Source organism: Malania oleifera, chromosome 7 (assembly GCF_029873635.1).
Source record: "Malania oleifera isolate guangnan ecotype guangnan chromosome 7, ASM2987363v1, whole genome shotgun sequence".
NCBI classification, from domain to species: Eukaryota; Viridiplantae; Streptophyta; class Magnoliopsida; order Santalales; family Ximeniaceae; genus Malania; species Malania oleifera.
In genome coordinates, this window is record NC_080423.1 from 54,131,056 (window position 1) to 54,148,917 (window position 17,862).

At 42.9% G+C, this 17,862-nt stretch overlaps 2 non-coding genes across 2 annotated transcripts; both read left to right on the forward strand.

Moving 5' to 3' along the window:
• The first annotated feature begins 9,921 nt into the window (after positions 1–9,921).
• On the forward strand, positions 9,922–10,077 carry LOC131161208 (5.8S ribosomal RNA). Its single transcript, XR_009138362.1, has one exon. It is a non-coding gene; the product is annotated as a 5.8S ribosomal RNA (ribosomal RNA).
• Positions 10,078–10,329: 252 nt separating this feature from the next.
• On the forward strand, positions 10,330–13,723 carry LOC131161201 (28S ribosomal RNA). Its single transcript, XR_009138356.1, has one exon. It is a non-coding gene; the product is annotated as a 28S ribosomal RNA (ribosomal RNA).
• Positions 13,724–17,862: the final 4,139 nt, after the last annotated feature.

Here is a 17,862-nt window from a genome sequence, read left to right on the forward strand (position 1 = left end):
ATAACTCGACGGATCACACGGCCTTGGTGTCGGAGACACATCATTCAAATATCTGCCCTAGCTACTTTTGATGGTAAAATAGTGGCCTACCATGGTGGTGACAGGTAACGGATCGGAGAGGGAGCTTAAGAAACGGCTACCACATCCAAAGAAGGCAGCAGGTGCGCAAATTACCCAATCCTGACATGGGGGGGGGGGGTAATGACAATAAATAACAATACCGGGCTCTATGAGTTCGGTAATTGGAATGAGTACAATCTAAATCCTTTAACGAGGATCCATTGGAGGGCAAGTCTGGTGCCAGCAGCTGCGGTAATTCCATATCCAATAGCGTATATTTAAGTTGTTGTTGTTAAAAAGCTCGTAGTTGGACCTTGGGTTGGGTTAACCGGTCCGCCTTTTGGTGTGCACCGGTTATCCAGTCCTTTCTATCGACGATGTGCTCTTGGCCTTAATTGGCCGAGTCGTGCCTCTAATGTTGTTACTTTGAAGAAATTAGAGTGCTCAAAGCAAGCCTATGCTTTGGATACATTAGCATGGGATAAAATCATAGGATTTCGGTCCTATTCTGTTGGACTTCGGGATTAGAGTAATGATTAACAGGGACAGTCGGGGGCATTCGTATTTCATAGTTAGAGGTGAAATTCTTAAATTTATGAAAGACGAACAACTGCGAAAGCATTTGCCAAGAATGTTTTCATTAATCAAGAATGAAAGTTGGTGGCTCGAAGACGATCAGATACCGTCCTAGTCTCAACCATAAATGATGCCGACCAGGGATCAGTGGATGTTGCTTATAGGACTCCGCTAGCACCTTTTGAGAAATCAAAGTTTTTTGGTTTCGGGGGGAGTATGGTCGCAATGTTGAAACTGAAAGAAATTGACGGAAGAGCACCACCAGGAGTGGAGCCTGCGGCTTGATTTGACTCAACATGGGGAAACTTACCAGGTCCAGATATAGTAAGGATTGACAGACTGAGAGCTCTTTTTTTTTTTTTTTTTATCAAAGGGTAAAATTATATTTGATCAAAGTAAGTATTTACAAGTACTCTAGGCATTCTTAGGCCAAATAAAGTCCCATCCATACACAAAAGGAGCCTCGTGTAATCCTACATTACGTCAAACCTAGGCATTCCCAGGGGCCAACATGGTCAAATTCAACATACATTCAAATAGCTCAAAATAAAGTCCATATGGCATATCATAAGGAACTTACAAAATTCAGTTACATGTAGAAAGTATACATTGTCATAAATAGCCCCATATACATGTCTATGAATCACATGGATTAGATCGCAGGGGGAAATAGAAAGGTTATCAAACCTGCTTATATTCCAGAAATTCCATAACTAGTATACACAAGCAGCAAACCCAATCTTCTTCCCTGCTACATGGATACCATTCCCTTTAGCTTCTTTATGAAGCCATTTTGTTGCAGCTCTAATTGTAGTCATGGATCTTCTAATTCCCAACCAGTTTCTAATAATGTTCCATACTTTAGCAATAAATGTACATTTGAAGAATAAATGCTCCAAAGTTTCTGCCTCTGCTTTGCGGAATGTACAATCCGGATCAATTCCTTCAGCAACTACCCTGTCATAAGTAGGGAGTTTCCCTTTCAAGCCCATCCATAAGTAGACTGAGTGTTTTGGAAGAATACCACTGTACCAGACTTCCCTTGTCCACGGTATTTTATGGCCCTTAGTTCTCCAAAATTCATAACTGAGTTGTCCTCTATTCTCCCACCCCTTTAGCATTTCAACAACAGCCACAACTCCACATTTTGCCACAATCTAGTCTTTGATACTTACCAGTTTTTTGAATAAGGGAGAGTCATTTTTCACAGCTGAGACCTCCCAAATATTTGAATTAGATAAGTAGATGTGATGAATCCATTTGGACCAAACTACATCCTTCTTAGAATGGATATTCCACAAGGCTTTAGTAAGAAGGGCAGAGTTCCATGTCTTTAGGTCAAATACACCTAGCCCTCCCTCAGATTTAGGAAGACAGATTTTTCTCCCTAGGCCACCAAAGGCTTTCCCCTGCCCCCCCCCCCCCCCACAGAAAAACCCTGCATAACTTGATGATCTAATTCAATACATTAAGGGGGATGGGAAAGATGGCTAGACAAAAGCATTCGACCCCCTAGATTACTGAGTTTATGATTTCTAACTTGCGTGCATAGGACAAGGTATGGCTCAGCCAATCTTTAAACAGTCCTGCAATTCGGTTGATCAATGGGGAATAATGGGAAGCATTTAATCTATAGGAGAGTAGGGGAATGCCTAGATATCTGAAGGGAAAAGCACCCAACATCATACCAGAAAGATTGATGATACTCCCCAACTCCTTAGGTCTTATACCAGCTTGATAAAGTTTAGATTTCAGAATATTTACTACCAGCCCTAAGCATCTAGAGAAGCTATTCAAGCAGTTCATTAAGTATCTCACAGATGGGATATCACCCCTTGAGAACATCATTAAGTCATCAGCAAATACCAGGTGTGAAAGTCTAAGAACTTCACACTTGGGGTGAAAATTGAAATCAACCTTATTCTCCACATATTTCAATAGTTTGGAGAGGCATTCCACACAAATAATGAAAAGCAGAGGAGATAGGGGGTCACCCTGCCTCAGACCTTTACCGCCCTTGAAGAATCCATATAGACTTCCATTTAGGGAGATGGAGAAGGAGGTAGTTGTGACACACTCCATAATCCAGTCCACCATACCAGCTAGGAACTGTAAGTAGATGAACATCTCCTTGAGGAATGGCCAAGTCACAGAGTCGTATGCCTTCTTTAGGTCAATTTTCAATAAACATCTAGGAGATACTCTCTTTCTTGCATACCCCCTAACTAATTCCTGCACCATGTAAATATTTTCAACCATGCTCCTTTTCTTAATGAAAACTGCTTATGGAGGATTAATTAAATCTCCCAAGACTGGCTTGATTCTTTCTACTATTATCTTGGAAATTACTTTGTAGAGGACATTACAACATGCTATTGGTTTGTAATCATTTACTGAGGAGGCATGGCTAGACTTAGGGATTAAGGCAATGACAGTATGGTTTAGCTGTTTCAATAGCCTCCCACTTCTGAAAAATTCCTTCACATTCAAGATAAAGTCCTTGCCAATGATATTCCAAGCATTTTTAAAAAATCCAGCTGAGAACCCATCAGGACCAGGGGCTTTATTATCTCCAATCCTAAACAGTGCACTTTTAATTTCCTCATCTAATAATGGTGCCATCATAATACTTCTCTTCTCCTCACTTACCACAAGGCCTCGAGCATTGATTTGGGGATCCACTATAGAGCAGGAACCACCTGTACCCAGTAACTGTTTGTAATAACCAACAAACTTTTGAGCTACTTGGTCATATGAATATGGTATTTCACCATTCTGTAGTGTAATGGAAGCTATATGGTTCCTGGATCTGTTTCTTCATAGCAAACCATGAAAGAAGGAGGACCCCCTGTTACAATATTTACGATACTTACATTTGGCCAATTGAGTAAGAAAAAGCCTGTTTGCTTCCTCAAGCCTTAGAGCATTCAATTTATTAGTTTTCAGTCCCATCTATAGATTAGGGTAAGAAGGGTTGTCATGTAGCAATTTTTGAATTCCCATCACCTCCAAGCTAGCTATCTTAACTCTAGAGGAAATATGGGAGAAGTTGGTGGAGTATAGCATTCTCAGTGGTTTTTTCAAAGCCTGTAGTTTTCTGTAGAAACAGAATTGAAGCTTTCCCACATATTCATTTTGCCAAACCTCATTTAAAATTTTCTTGAAATCCTTATGCGTTGACTACATGTTGAAATATTTAAATGGAGTTCTACCCAGGACCTGAGTAGAAAAAAGGGTTACTATGCACACTGAGTTATCAGAGAGGATACTTGGAAATTGGAATGTTGCTTGGGCAATCCAATCAGTCCCAAGCCATCTCTGATTAACCACCACTCTATCTAATTTGCACCAGACATTCCCATTAGACCATGTAAGAAGGCACCCTGAAGAGTTCAGATCAGTGAGCCAAGCTTCATTAAAGCAATCATTCATATCTTTTGTTTCATACACAGACACTGGGGCTCCATTCCTTTTTTCATCAGGATTTAATATACAGTTGAAATCACCAAGTAGTAACCATGGTAGAGGAGTAGAGTAGCCAGTCTGCACAAGGTCCAGCCATAGGGATCTTCTAGCAACCAGGGTGTTGAATCCATAGATAAAGCTAATAAGGTACACATTCGACGTGACCAAGCATTTAGCAGTACAGTGAATAGCCTGAGCACTTAAATGGTGGGTCTACATAAGGAATTTCTAAGGGTTCCATAAGATCAGTATTCTCCCTGCATTATGAAGTTCAAAATTATTGAGTTGTTCCCATGTAGTGAATTTCCTCTACATCATTGATTTTAGCTTGTCTAAGGATATTTTTGTTTCCAAAATTCCAAACACATCTAACTTATTCTTTCTAATGAGATTTGAGATCCCATTTTGCTTCAGTGATTTGTTTAAACCTGTTAGAATTGGTGTATTCCCAAGAGGGGGGGGGGGGTGAATTGGAATTTTAAAAACTTTTTCACCTAGGTTGATCTATGCAACAACGGTATGTACACAACCTAGGATCAGTCTATGCAATTTCCAAACGCGTAGATAAATATACTGTGAAAATTAAGTCATACGCATCATTCACCCATAACATACACGTGCAGTAAATATAAAGTGCAGAAATATAAGCAAACACACGATATGTTATCGGGGTTCGGCCAACTGTGCCTACGTCCCCGCCTCAAGCTCGCAAGCTTGAGGATTCCACTAATAGCTCACTTGAGGGTGGAGCGGCACCATTTACAACCAGGTCAAATTAACACAGGGCTGACCTCAATCTTAACCAGGTCAATTTGCGAGGCTGACCTCAACCTACACGCCTTAACAGGACAACGCACCTAACTTTCCTAACCGGGTCTAAGCCAATCTGGGACTATTCCAGGGCTAGTCTCCCTCTTCAGGCTTGTGCCTGGAAATACAACCAAAGTGTATAACAATCAAATGTTACAATGATTGTGCTTTCAAGTAAAGCAGATGTGTACCCAAATTCGCGCAATAATATACACCACAAATATGAAATAATTTGTAAGCTCAATGTGGTCTAAGATGTCAACTCTCAAATAGATTTACTATCGTTGTAATGAGTGCGTGAGAGTGCAAACCTAAATGATCTTTGTATCACAGGATATTCAATCTAAGTGCTCAAACAAAGATATTATCCAAACTTCATATATTTCAATCAACAAGTTTTCTCAATACATATATGTATATGAAGCTCTAGCAACGTATAAGTTTGGTTTGCCAAAGGATATTCAATTTTTGTATTCAGCAAGGAATATATGAGTTAACGAATATTGCAACAAAGATTTTATCACACAAGCAAATATCTCATCAAATATTTTCAAGATAAAAACACAGTAGATATTTGAAAATGTTTTTGCAACCAAAATACAAATACAATCTTCTTAAGATGTTGCAATGAAGGTGCAAATCTTAGAAGATCTATCAAAGTCTTCTTAGGATAGACTTATTAATAAAGTCTCCTAAGAATACTTAGGTTTAGCTCTCAATGAAAATAAATCAATCAAATATGAATGGGAGAGCAAACCTACTAAATAAAAACACTCAATCGACTTACAGAGGATTTAAGAAATCGAAGAAGGTAAGCATGAGTGAATGGGGATTGGATATGAGTATTATAGGATTTGGGATTTTTTGGAGAATTTCTCTTAATCAATATTTTTAATCCCATGCTAATTATCCCAAATGAGGGGGTATTTATAGACAACCCTTGAAATATAACCGTTGGGGACCTATTGGGAATAATTAGGAAGGTTTAATGACCTTTCAAATATTTTAACCCTGTTTAAAACATTTAATTGCGGTAAAAAAATCAGGGCAACCCGAGAGGTCCGGTCGACCAGAAATGGTTCGGTCGACCAGGACTCAAATGGCTCGGTCGACCAGGGGTATTTTGAACTGAGTGGTCGGTCGACCGAGGCAAGGCGATTTTCCAAATTCCCGAGGTTCGGTCGACCGGGCCTTTTTGAACTGAAGGGCTTGGTCGACCAGACCGCTGGGAATTCTCCCAAGACCCTTTGGTCGACCAGGTAGTTGGAGTACAAAAAGTGGTCGGTCGACCGGGAGGTCAAAATGTTGGCTCCCAGGTGGTTCGGTCGACCGGGCCTTGGTCAAACCGTTGACCCAGGGATGGTTCGGTCGACCAGGCCAAGAATGAACTGTTTTGTTCGGTCAACCGAAAGTGCACCAAGTGTGCATTTCGGTCCCGTATTGAACCAAACAAGTCCTATTCAAGTGCCTAACAAATGTATGTGAATATGTGTGTGTCCTAAGGTCACTTGGGGGTCTAATTTGGAAACACTGAAAAAGTCTGATGTCGGTCGACAAGGTGCACCCCAAGGTCTTTCTACGGTCCTTTCTCATTCATGGTTCGGTTTGAGCTTACAAAATAAATCATGCATATGATGTGTGTGACCTTATTACAAACCAAATGCCCTAATTACTATTACAGACCAATTTCACTTAGAGATATTACAATTTGGAATATGATTTGGTCTTCAAGCTTCTCTTGCTTTGTGCACATCTTGATCTTATCATTCTTGATTCTTCCACAAAAACTCAAACACTCATTAAATACAATGAATATTTGTCATAATCAAAACCGGGCATGACCAATAAGGTCAACAAAACCCCTGATGTTCCATGAGGAGACCTTCATTGCATAAACTGGGGGAAGGGACCCCCCTTTCTTCTAGATTGACCTGTAGCTCCACCTCTTTTTGATACTTTCTTGTTTTTAACAGTGGTGAATCCCTCATTAGGATCTTTCAAGATCTGTTTTAATTTTTCCAAGGGGAAATTCTTTTTAGGGACCCCAGCTACCTGTAACGCATATACCACCTCTTGGAAGCCCTATTGCCCATCCTCCATTATATGGTTATCATTTGGTTGCCCTGAAATCACCAGAGAGCTACAAGAGCTCTTGTCATTACCAGTTCCCTTTTCCCTAGCCACCCCCATTCTCTGTTGATCATCAATGATGCCCCCTGGAGTGCTGGGAGAGCCATCTTTGTCTATGTTTCTCATATCCTTGCCTGGTCCCCTGAATCACATCAAAGCAGTTCCCACTGAGAGCTTTAGGAAATAGAACATTGTCTATACATCTCATACCAGCTCAAGTGTTTTTCCCTCACCAACCAGCCTATTCAACTGGGTATCCCCTATTCTAGGACATATATCCACAAGGCAAGACATAGTAGTCATGTCTCGATTTTCGGTTGTCAATGGTCTTTCCACCACTGCCTTCCCCTTTCCTTCTGTTGTATTGTTCATTCCAGGTGTAATTGAAAAAGGAGCCGGAATAGGACTTCCAATGGCAACACCAATATAGGTCCCGGGAACATTAGAAGCAACTACCTCTACATTCTCTTCAACAATTAGATTATCAGGCTACCTTTTTGAGCTCAAGACCTTGGCCTTATAAACCTTCTGACCTCCAGATCCACTTCTCCTTTTTCTAATTCCACTCATGTTTACTGTATGTCCTACGTAATTGCAGAAAGTGTAGAACCTTGGGAGGTTTTCATAAATGACTTCTTGATTAATTTCTTCATCATCAGGAAGAATTATTTTAACTGATCGTTTTAATTCTTTGGCAACATCAACCTCCACTAGAACCCTAGAAAAGGTCACCCTAGCCTACAGCTTTGTTAACTTGTCAACACATATAGGTTTGCCAATTTCAGAAAAAATTCTGCCAAGGGCAAGGAGAGTCCACATTTCCACCGACAAGTTTTTTAGTTGAACCCACACAAGATGGATGGTCCTATGTTAAGGGACAAACTGGAAATGTTTTGGCATCCTTTTGATGAACAAGGTTTTTCCATGGATGGTAAATGGAGCTTTTTGCAAAACCATGTCCATCTCCTCTTCATTTTGGAATATGAACACAATCCAATCATACGCATGCCTAATACAGGAGACATTAGCATTCCAAGACTTGACAATGGCTGCCAAGGCAGCTTTTCCAGGGAATTTTCCCACAAAATACCCTACCATACATTTCATGTACGAGTCCTTTAGCCTCGACATCTCTGAGAGCTTCAATCTAGCCCCCTAACCATACGAATGGAAGGCAGGGATGTGAGTACAAGATTCAGGGTTTCTATTATTCGCGAAGAGCTCTGACCAGGCCACTTTCTTGTTATTTCACATAATTATTCTCTTTTTTGGTTTTTCCATCACATCTTCAACAGATTGATTCACTTCTAGTTTGCTGTTCTTATGGCCAGAAACCTCCTCATCACCCCCACAGCTTTTTCTTTTCAGGGAAGGACAAGGCTTGTCTTTTGCAGTATTGGTGGAATCCTTGTCCAAAAGCCCCAATGCTTCCATGATCTTTTCATTAAGCACCATGGGGGTAGCCATGCCAAGGTCCGCCATGGGAGCAACCCCCTCCGAACCTTCAGATCTATATGCAGTAAGCTCTAGGTGTCTCTGTATAAGATCCATGAGACCTTCTGGGGATAGATTTACTTTTGTCTAATGCATCTTCATCTTTGCCTCATTTAGCAGTCTTTTGTATTCCTCCATAATTTCCTCCTCCTCTCTTCGAGCCCAGATTTCCCTATCCACACCTCTAAGCTCGATAAAACTCAAAGCATCCTCAATCTTCTTCTTTCTTTCCATTTGCAGATTGTTAGGGGACAAAACCCTATTCACATCATCTTCTTCCTTCGAGCGGCTTGACCCACTCATTTCAAAACCATATGGGCGGGAAACTTTCGGGACACCTCTCTCACAACTCAGTGCCAAGAATTTAGCCAAATCAAAGGCTGAAATCAACACCAAATCAAATCCAGCAACGAGAAACACCAAAAACAAAATCAAATCTCACAACTATACCACCAATCACCAAGAATCAAGCAAGAACACCACACTCTCATTCACGATCAAGCACCTCTCCTTAGAGAGAGAAGAGAGCTTCTCTTTTTAACTTGGCCATACTGAGAGCTCTTTCTTGATTCTATGGGTGGTGGTGCATGGTTTTTCTTAGTTAGTGGAGCGATTTGTTTGGTTAATTTTGTTAACGAACAAGACCTCAGCTTGCTAACTAGCTATGTGGAGGTGACCCTTTATGGCCAACTTCTTAAATGGACTATGGCCAATTAGGCCACGAAGGTTTGAGGCAATAACAGGTTTGTGATGCCCGTAGATGTTCTGGGCTGCACGCGCGCTACACTGATGTATTCAATGAGTCTATAGCTTTGGCCGACAGGCCCAGGTAATCTTTGAAATTTCATTATGATGGGGATAGATCATTGCAATTGTTGGTCTTTAACAAGGAATTCCTAGCAAGCGGGAGTCATCAGCTCGCGTTGACTACGTCCTTGCCCTTTGTACACCCCGCCTGTCGCTTCTACTGATTGAATGGTCCAGTGAAGTGTTTGGATTGCGGCGACATGGGCTGTTCTCTGTCGGCAACGTCACAAGAAGTCCACTGAACCTTATCATTTAGAGGAAGGAGAAGTCGTAATAAGGTTTTTGTAGGTGAACCTACGGAAGGATCATTGTCAAAACTTGCCAAAGAATGACCTGCGAACATGTTATTTACATAGTGGTGATTACTTCATGCTCACCTCACTCTTGTCGATTTAACCATTGCAACGCAAGTGTTCCCCATTTTTTATTGAATGGGAAATCATGTTTGTTTGCATGCTCATTTCGATGAGTTCCACAACAATCCAGGCGCGGCATTCGCCAAGGAATTGAAATGAAAGAACATTCTCTTGTTGCCTCGTCTATGGTGCAATGGGATGTGTTTATTTTTTGAACCATAATGACTCTCGGCAACAGATATCTCAGCTTTTGCATCAATGAGGAACGCAGAAAAATGCAATACTTGGTGTGAATTGTAGAATCTTGTGAATCATCGAGTCTTTGAACGCAAGTTGCACCTGAAGCCATTAGGCTGAGGGTACGTCTGCCTAGGTGTCACATGATCCGCCATCCTAAACCCTCTTCCACAAAACATTGTTGAGGGTGGGATATTATGTGGGTGGATGTTGGCCTCCCATGCACTTAGTTGTGGGCGATTGGTTGAAAATATGAGGTATAGAAGACACACAAAATGGCGATTGGTGGTTGTTAGACCCTTTCATTGTGTCATGCTCCATCGTTTGAGTTGCGTTGACGTAAGGATCTCACTCGACCCTTTAGTATTTATCTATGAGAGAAAATACTTTATCGCGACCCCAGGTTAGGCGGGGCTACCTGCTGAGTTTAAGCATATCAATAAGTGGAGCAAAAGAAACTCACAAGGATTCCGTTAGTAACGGTGAGTGACCTGGGAAGAGCCCAGCTTAAGAATCGGACAACAATGTTGTTCGAATTGTAGTCTGTAGAAGCGTCCTCAGCGACGGACCGGACCCAAGTCTCTTAGAAGGGGATGCCGAAGAGGTGAGAGCCCCATCGTGCTTGGACACTATTGCATTACGAGGCACTGTCGGCGAGTCGGGTTGTTTGGGAATGCAGCCCAATTGGGTGATAAATACCGTCCAAGGCTAAATATTGGCGAGAGACTGATAGCAAACAAGTACCACGAGGGACAGATGAAAAAGGACTTTGAAAAGAGAGTAAAAGAGTGCTTGAAATTGTCGAGAGGGAAGCGGATGAGGGCTAGTGATGCATCTCGATCGGATGTGGAATGGTGATAAGTTGGTCCACCGATCGACTCGGGATGTGGACCAATGTGGATAGTGGCAGCATCCTAAGCCCAAGCTATTGATATGCTTGCGGATATGTTGTTGCTATGATCGTGGTGGGTAGTGTGCGCTATTATGGCATGCTTATGCACTTGCGTGCTCCGAGCATCAGCCTGCGGGCTCCTCATTCGACCCGTCTTGAAACATAAACTAAGGAGTCTGACATATGTGTGAGTCAACGAGTGAGTAAACTCATAAGGCGTAAGGAAGCTAATTGGCGGGATCCCCTTGTGGGTTGCACTGCTAACTGTCCTTAAACTTCTGAGAAGGGTTCGAGTGTGAGCATTCCTGTCGGGACCCGAAAGATGGTGAACTATATCTGAGTGAGGCGAAGCCAAAGGAAACTCTGGTGGAGGCCCGCAACGATACTAACATGCAAATCGTTTGTCTAACTTGGGTATAGGGGAGAAAGACTAATCGAACCTTCTATTATCTGGTTCCCATCAAAGTTTGCCTCAGGATAGCTGGAGCTTTGTCTAGTTCTATTAGGTAAAGCCAATGATTAAAGGCATCGGGGGCACAACGCCCTTGACCTATTCTTAAACTTTAAATAGGTAGGATGACGTGGCTGCTTTGTTGAGCCATGTTATGCAATCGGTAGCTTCAAGTGGGCCATTTTTGGTAAGCAGAATTTGTGATGTGGGATGAACCAAAATCGGGTTATGGTGCCTAACTGCACGCTAACCTAGAACCCACAAAGGGTGTTGGTCGATTAAGACAGCAGGGCGGTGGTCATGGAAGTCGAAATCCTCTAAGGAGTGTGTAACAACTCACTTGCCGAATCAACTAGCCCCAAAAATGGATGGCACTAAAGCATGTGACCTATACTCGGTCATCGAGGTAATTGCCAGGTCTCGATGAGTAGGAGAGCGCGGCGGTTGTTGCAAAACCTTGGGCATGAGCCTGGGTGGAGTTGCCATCGATGCGGATCTTGGTGGTAGTAGAAAATATTCAAATGATAACTTTAAAGGCCGAAGAGGGGAAAGGTTCCATGTGAATGGAACTTGCACATGGGTTAGTCGATCCTAAGAAGCAGGGGAAGCCCGTTTGATAGCGCTGAGTGCACGGACTTCGAAAGGGAATCGGGTTAAAATTCATTAACCAGGATATGGCGATTGATGGTAGTGTTAGGAAGTTCAGAGATGTCGCCATGGGCCTAGGGAAAAGTTATCTTTTATGTTTAACAGCCTACCCACCCCAGAAATGGCTCAACCGGAGGTAGGGTCTAGCGGCTGGAACAGCACCACACGTCGCGCAGTGTCCGATGCATCCTTGGTGGCCCTTAAAAATTCGGAGGACCGAGTGCCATCCACACTCGGTCATACTCATAACCTCATAAGGTCTCCATGGTGAACAACCTCTGGTCAATTGAACAATGTAGGCAAGGGAAGTCAGTAAAATGGATCTGTAACCTCAGGAAAAAGATTGGCTTTGAGGGCTGGGCATGGGGGTCCCAGTCTCGAAACCATCAGTTGTCGATGGACTACGCGAGCTGCTCTCACGGTGAGAGCAGGTCATCTCATGTTGCTTAGGGAACGAATTGGGAATGGCTCCTTCGGGGGCCTTCCTCAGGCATCGAACAATCAACTCAGAACTGGTATGGACAAGGGTAATCCAACTGTTTAATTAAAACAAAGCATTGCGATGGTCCCTGCGAATACTCATGCAATGTGATTTCTACCTAGTGCTCTGAATGTCAAAGTGAAGAAATTCAACCAAGCGTGGGCAAATGGCGGGAGTAACTATGACTCTCTTAAGGTAGCCAAATGCTTCTTCATCTAATTAGTGACGTGCATGAATGGATTAACGAGATTCCCACGGTCACTATCTACTATCCAACAAAACCACAGTCAAGGGAACGGGCTTGGAAGAATCAGTGGGGAAAGAAAACCCTGTTGAGCTCGACTCTAGTTTGACTTTGTGAAATGACTTGAGAGGTGTAGGATAAGTGGGAGCCGAAAACGGTGCAAGTGAAATACCACTACTTTTAACGTTATTTTACCAATTTCATGAATTAGAGGTGGGGTTATTGCCCCTCTTTTTTGACCCAAGGCCTGTTTCGATGGGCTGATCCTGGCAGAAGACATTGTCAGGTGGGGAGTTTGGGTGGGGTGGCACATCTGTTAAATGATAAAGTAGGTGTCCTAAGATGAGATCAACGAGAATAGAAATCTCTTATGGAACAAAAGGGTAAAAGCTGGTTTGATTCTGATTTTCAGTACCAATACGAACCGTGAAAGCGTGGCCTATCGATCCTTTAAACCTTTGAAATTTAAAGCTAGAGGTGTCAAAAAAGTTACCATAGGGATAACTAGCTTGTGGCAGCCACGCGTTCAAAGTGACATTGCTTTTTGATCCTTCGATGCCGACTCTTCCTATCATTGTGAAGTAGAATTCACCAAGTGTTGGATTGTTCACCCACCAATAAGGAACATGAGCTGGGTTTAGACCGTCGTGAGATAGGTTAGTTTTACCCTACTGATGACAATGTTACAATAGTAATTCAACCTAGTATGAGAGGAACCATTGATTTGCACAATTGGTCATTGCGCTTGGTTGAAAAGCTAGTGGTGCGAAGCTACCGTGCGTTGGATTATGACTGAACGCCTCTAAGTCAGAATCTAGGCTAAAAGTGATGTGTGTGCCCATTGCTCATTTGCCGACTGTTAGTAGGGGCCTCATAGGCCCCAAAGGCACATGTCGAAGGTCAAGACCTCATGGTAAATGAGTTATGTAGGCTTCCTTGAAGTAAAATTTCTATCGAGTAGTGGGTAAAATCCTTTGCAAATGACTTAAATATGCGACGAGGTATTGTAAGTGGTAGAGTGGCCTTGCTGCCACGATCCACTAAGATTTAGCCCTCTGTCGCTTCGATTCATCCCTCCCTAATTCAAGAAAAATGGCTAGAGGTTTGAAACTTAAATGAGAGCACATAATGCTCGAGTGTACCAAGTATAAAAGAATGGTATCGAGAGTACATGTGTGGCGATGCGCTGTCTGATGTGTGTAGTGTTGACATTCCTACATGGCCATGTGGTGATATGCATTGACATGTTGTGTGCGGTGTTGAAATTCAGATTGTCATCGTTAGGCATAGTGCACGGTGCACGGTGACACTAAACCATATGTGGCCTTACGCATTCTTGATATTCAAATTTGTCATCTTTGGGCCATGCGGTGACATGCGTTGGCATGCGTCGACATTCAGATTGGTCATCGTTGGGCGTAGTGTAGGGTGACACTAAACCACGCGTGGCCTTACGCATTGTTGAGATCCATATCTGTCATCGTTGGGCCATGCGTTGACATGCTATGTGCAGTTTCAACATTTAGATTGCCATCGTTGGCCCATGCATTGACATGTGTTGACATGTCAGCGTTGACGTGCAGTAACTTAACCAAGGTGCCCATTGGATAAAGCACTAATTTTGTAAAACGGAGGTTGGATTCTCATGATTAATGCATGACATAAAAACATGGTCACCGTATGGCCTAGTGCATACATACTACATACCGTTGCCTACTTTCCATGCACATGCTAGCGATCAAAATTTAACAATGGCCTAGTGTGTGTGGCTACTACATGGCATGTCCTAGTGCATGACCAAGTGTGTGTGCCTAATACATGGCATGACATGGCTTAGTGCATGGTCTATTGTGTGTGGTAACTACATGGCATGACATGGCTTACTGCATGGCCTATTATGTGTGGCTACTACATGACATGACATGACCTAGTGCATGGTTAGTGCATGACCTAGTGCATGTAGCTACTACATGACATGACATAACATGACATGATATAACAAGACATAACATGACATAACACGACATGACCTATAGCTATTACATGACACGACATGACATGGTTAGTGCATGGACATGACATGAGATGATACGACATGACAAGACATCACACGATATGACATGGTTAGTGCATGGCCTAGTGTGTGTGGCTAGTACATAACATGACACAGCATTACATGACATGACACGACATGACATGGTTAGTGCATGGCCTAGTGTGTGTGGCTAGTATATGGCATGAGATGAGATGATACAACATGAAACGGCATGACATGGCATGGTTAGTAAATGTACATAACATAAGATGATACGACATGGCATGGTTAGTGCATGACAGGGTTAATGCATGGCACGGTTAGTGAATGGCCTAGTATGTGTGGCTAGTGCATGACATCACACGGTATGACATGACATGACACAGCATGACGTGGTTAGTGCATGCCTAGTGTGTGTGGCAAGTACAAGGCATGAGATTAGAGGATATGACATGACATGACACGGCATGACATGACTAGTTAGTGCATAGCCCAGTGTGTGTGGCTAGTACATGACATGAGATGATATGATATGACATGACATGGCATGGCATGACACGACATAGCACATGGCATGACATGGAAAGGCATGACACGACAAGACATAACATGACATGGCATGACACGTCATGACATGACACGACATGACATGGTTAGTGCATGGCATAGTGTGTGTGGCTAGTACATGACATGAGATGATACGACATGACATGACATGACATGACACTACATAACATGACACGGCTTGGCATGACATGACATGGAATGGTTAGTGCATGGCCTAGTGTGCGTGGCTAGTACATGACATGACACGACATGACATGGTTAGTGCATGGCCTAGTGTGTGTGGCTAGTACATGACATAAGATGATACGACATAACATGGCATGACCTGACACGACATGACATCACATGGCATGATATGGTTAGTGCATGGCCTAGTGTGTGTGGCTAGTACATGACATGACACGACATGACAAGACATGGCATGGCATGCTTAGTGTATGGCCTAGTGTGTGTGACTAGTACATGACATGACATGACACGACATGACATGGTTAGTGCATGGCCTAGTGTGTGTGACTAGTACACGACATGACACGACATGGCATGGTTAGTGCATGGCCTAGTGTGTGTGGCTAGCACATGACATGACACATGACATGACCCAGCATGGCATAGTTAATGCATAGCCTAGTGTGTGTAGCTAGTACATGACATAAGATGATACGACATGACATGACACGGCGTGACATGACACGGCATGACATGGTTAGTGTATGACCTAGTGTGTGTGGCTAGTACATGACATGACACAACATGACATGACATGACATGACATGGTTATGCATGGCCTAGTGTGTGTGGCTTGTACATGACATGACACGACATGACATGGTTAGTACTTGACCTGGTGTGCGTGGCTAGTACATGATAAGACACAGCATGACATGACATGATTAGTGCATGGCCTAGTGTGTGTGGCTAGTACATGACATGACACGGCATGACATGACACAGTGTCACGAGCTAAGCTTGTTTAGTGCATTATGCTTGCCTGTGAACACTTATCTCGTGTGCTTAGGATGGGTTTCCATCATGTAAATACTAGTGTAGGGTTATTTTCTTCTAATAGAGTCTTTGTAAGCCAAATAAGGCAGTATGACTCCTCGGTCACTTTGATGTTTCCTAGTGCTAGGATGATAATTACATAAAAACCTCTTTAGGGGAGGGTGAGTGTTCATCAGTCATTGTAAAACTCACTAGAAATTGTCAACGTGCTTAGCCTACTTGCCTCCCTCGCTAAGTACACAATGTCAACGAAGGATTTGTTAATGAATTACATTTGCTTCAATGTTTACTGCTTGCTTGCCATGACTTTCATGAATTGATTACTATTTCCGCTGCTATTTGAATGAATTCATGGATGAATATTGGTAAATGATAGGATGGCTAGTTAAGCAAGAGTGCTTTAGCTAGCGCTGCACGGCCCTTCACAACGGTGTGAAAATAGGAGGACCGTGACATTTGGTATCAGAGCCAAGTCGGTGACACTTGGTGAGAGCCCAAGGTTGAGTTGCTACGTGAATTCGATTGCCTTCGTTGTTGGATTTGGGAAGCTTTGGTAGGTGACCATGGGACCAAACAATGCTGAAAGAATCAGTGCATTGGAAGCACAAGTTGAAGAGACAACCAACAATATGGCCAACGAGATGGCCCAACTGAGGGGACTTGTTGATGAAGTGATGGGATCACAGCAGAATCAAGCAAGTTTGACAAGTGAAATGTCAGAGGACTTTCACCACATTGTGGAAACTTTGCAGGCCCAAATGGCAGATCTGGATGCAAAGATGAATGTGATACTATAGGGAACTCCAACACTCCGGGAGTTAGCAAGACCAAGGTGCTAGAACCTAGGACGTATGGGGGCACCCGAGATGCCAAGGAGTTAGACCACTTCTTGTTTTATGTAGAGTTGTACTTTCACGTTGTGAGGATGGCCTCGGAACAGGCAAAGGTGGATACTGTGACCATGTACTTGATTGGTGATGCCAAACTATGGTGACATACCAAGTACAGAGAAATTGAAAACGGAATCTATGTAATTGATAGTTGGGCAGACTTGAAGAGAGAGCTCAAGGCTCAATTCTTTCCTGAGAATGTTGAGTACAATGCAAGGAGAAAACTGAGAGATCTGAAGCATACGGGGTCGATCAGGGAATATGTGAAACAATTTTTTGCTTTGATGTTGGATATTCGGGATATGTCGGAGAAGGACAAGTTGTTCTATTTTCTAGAGGGGATGAAACCATGAGCAAGAACTGAACTTCATAGGCAAAGGGTTCAAGACTTGTCAACTGCACAAGCTACTACAGAATGCTTGACGGACTACGCTGGTGATGAGACCGCTTCATCCAAATGGTTTGGCGAAGAGGGAAACAATGGAAAGTCTTTGAAGAATGGAAAACCCAAGAGTGGGGGAGCCGACTCTAAATCATCAACCTCAAAGGAAGCTTTGTCGTCTCAAGGGTTCAACACACCCAATGGAAAGGGGAAGAGTAAAATTTCGTGCTACTTGTGTAGTGGGCCTCATAGGGTTTTTGAGTGCCCTCATAAAGCATCACTTAATGCTTTACAGGCTTCCATTGCAGAGCAGGCAGTGGAAGATGATGAGA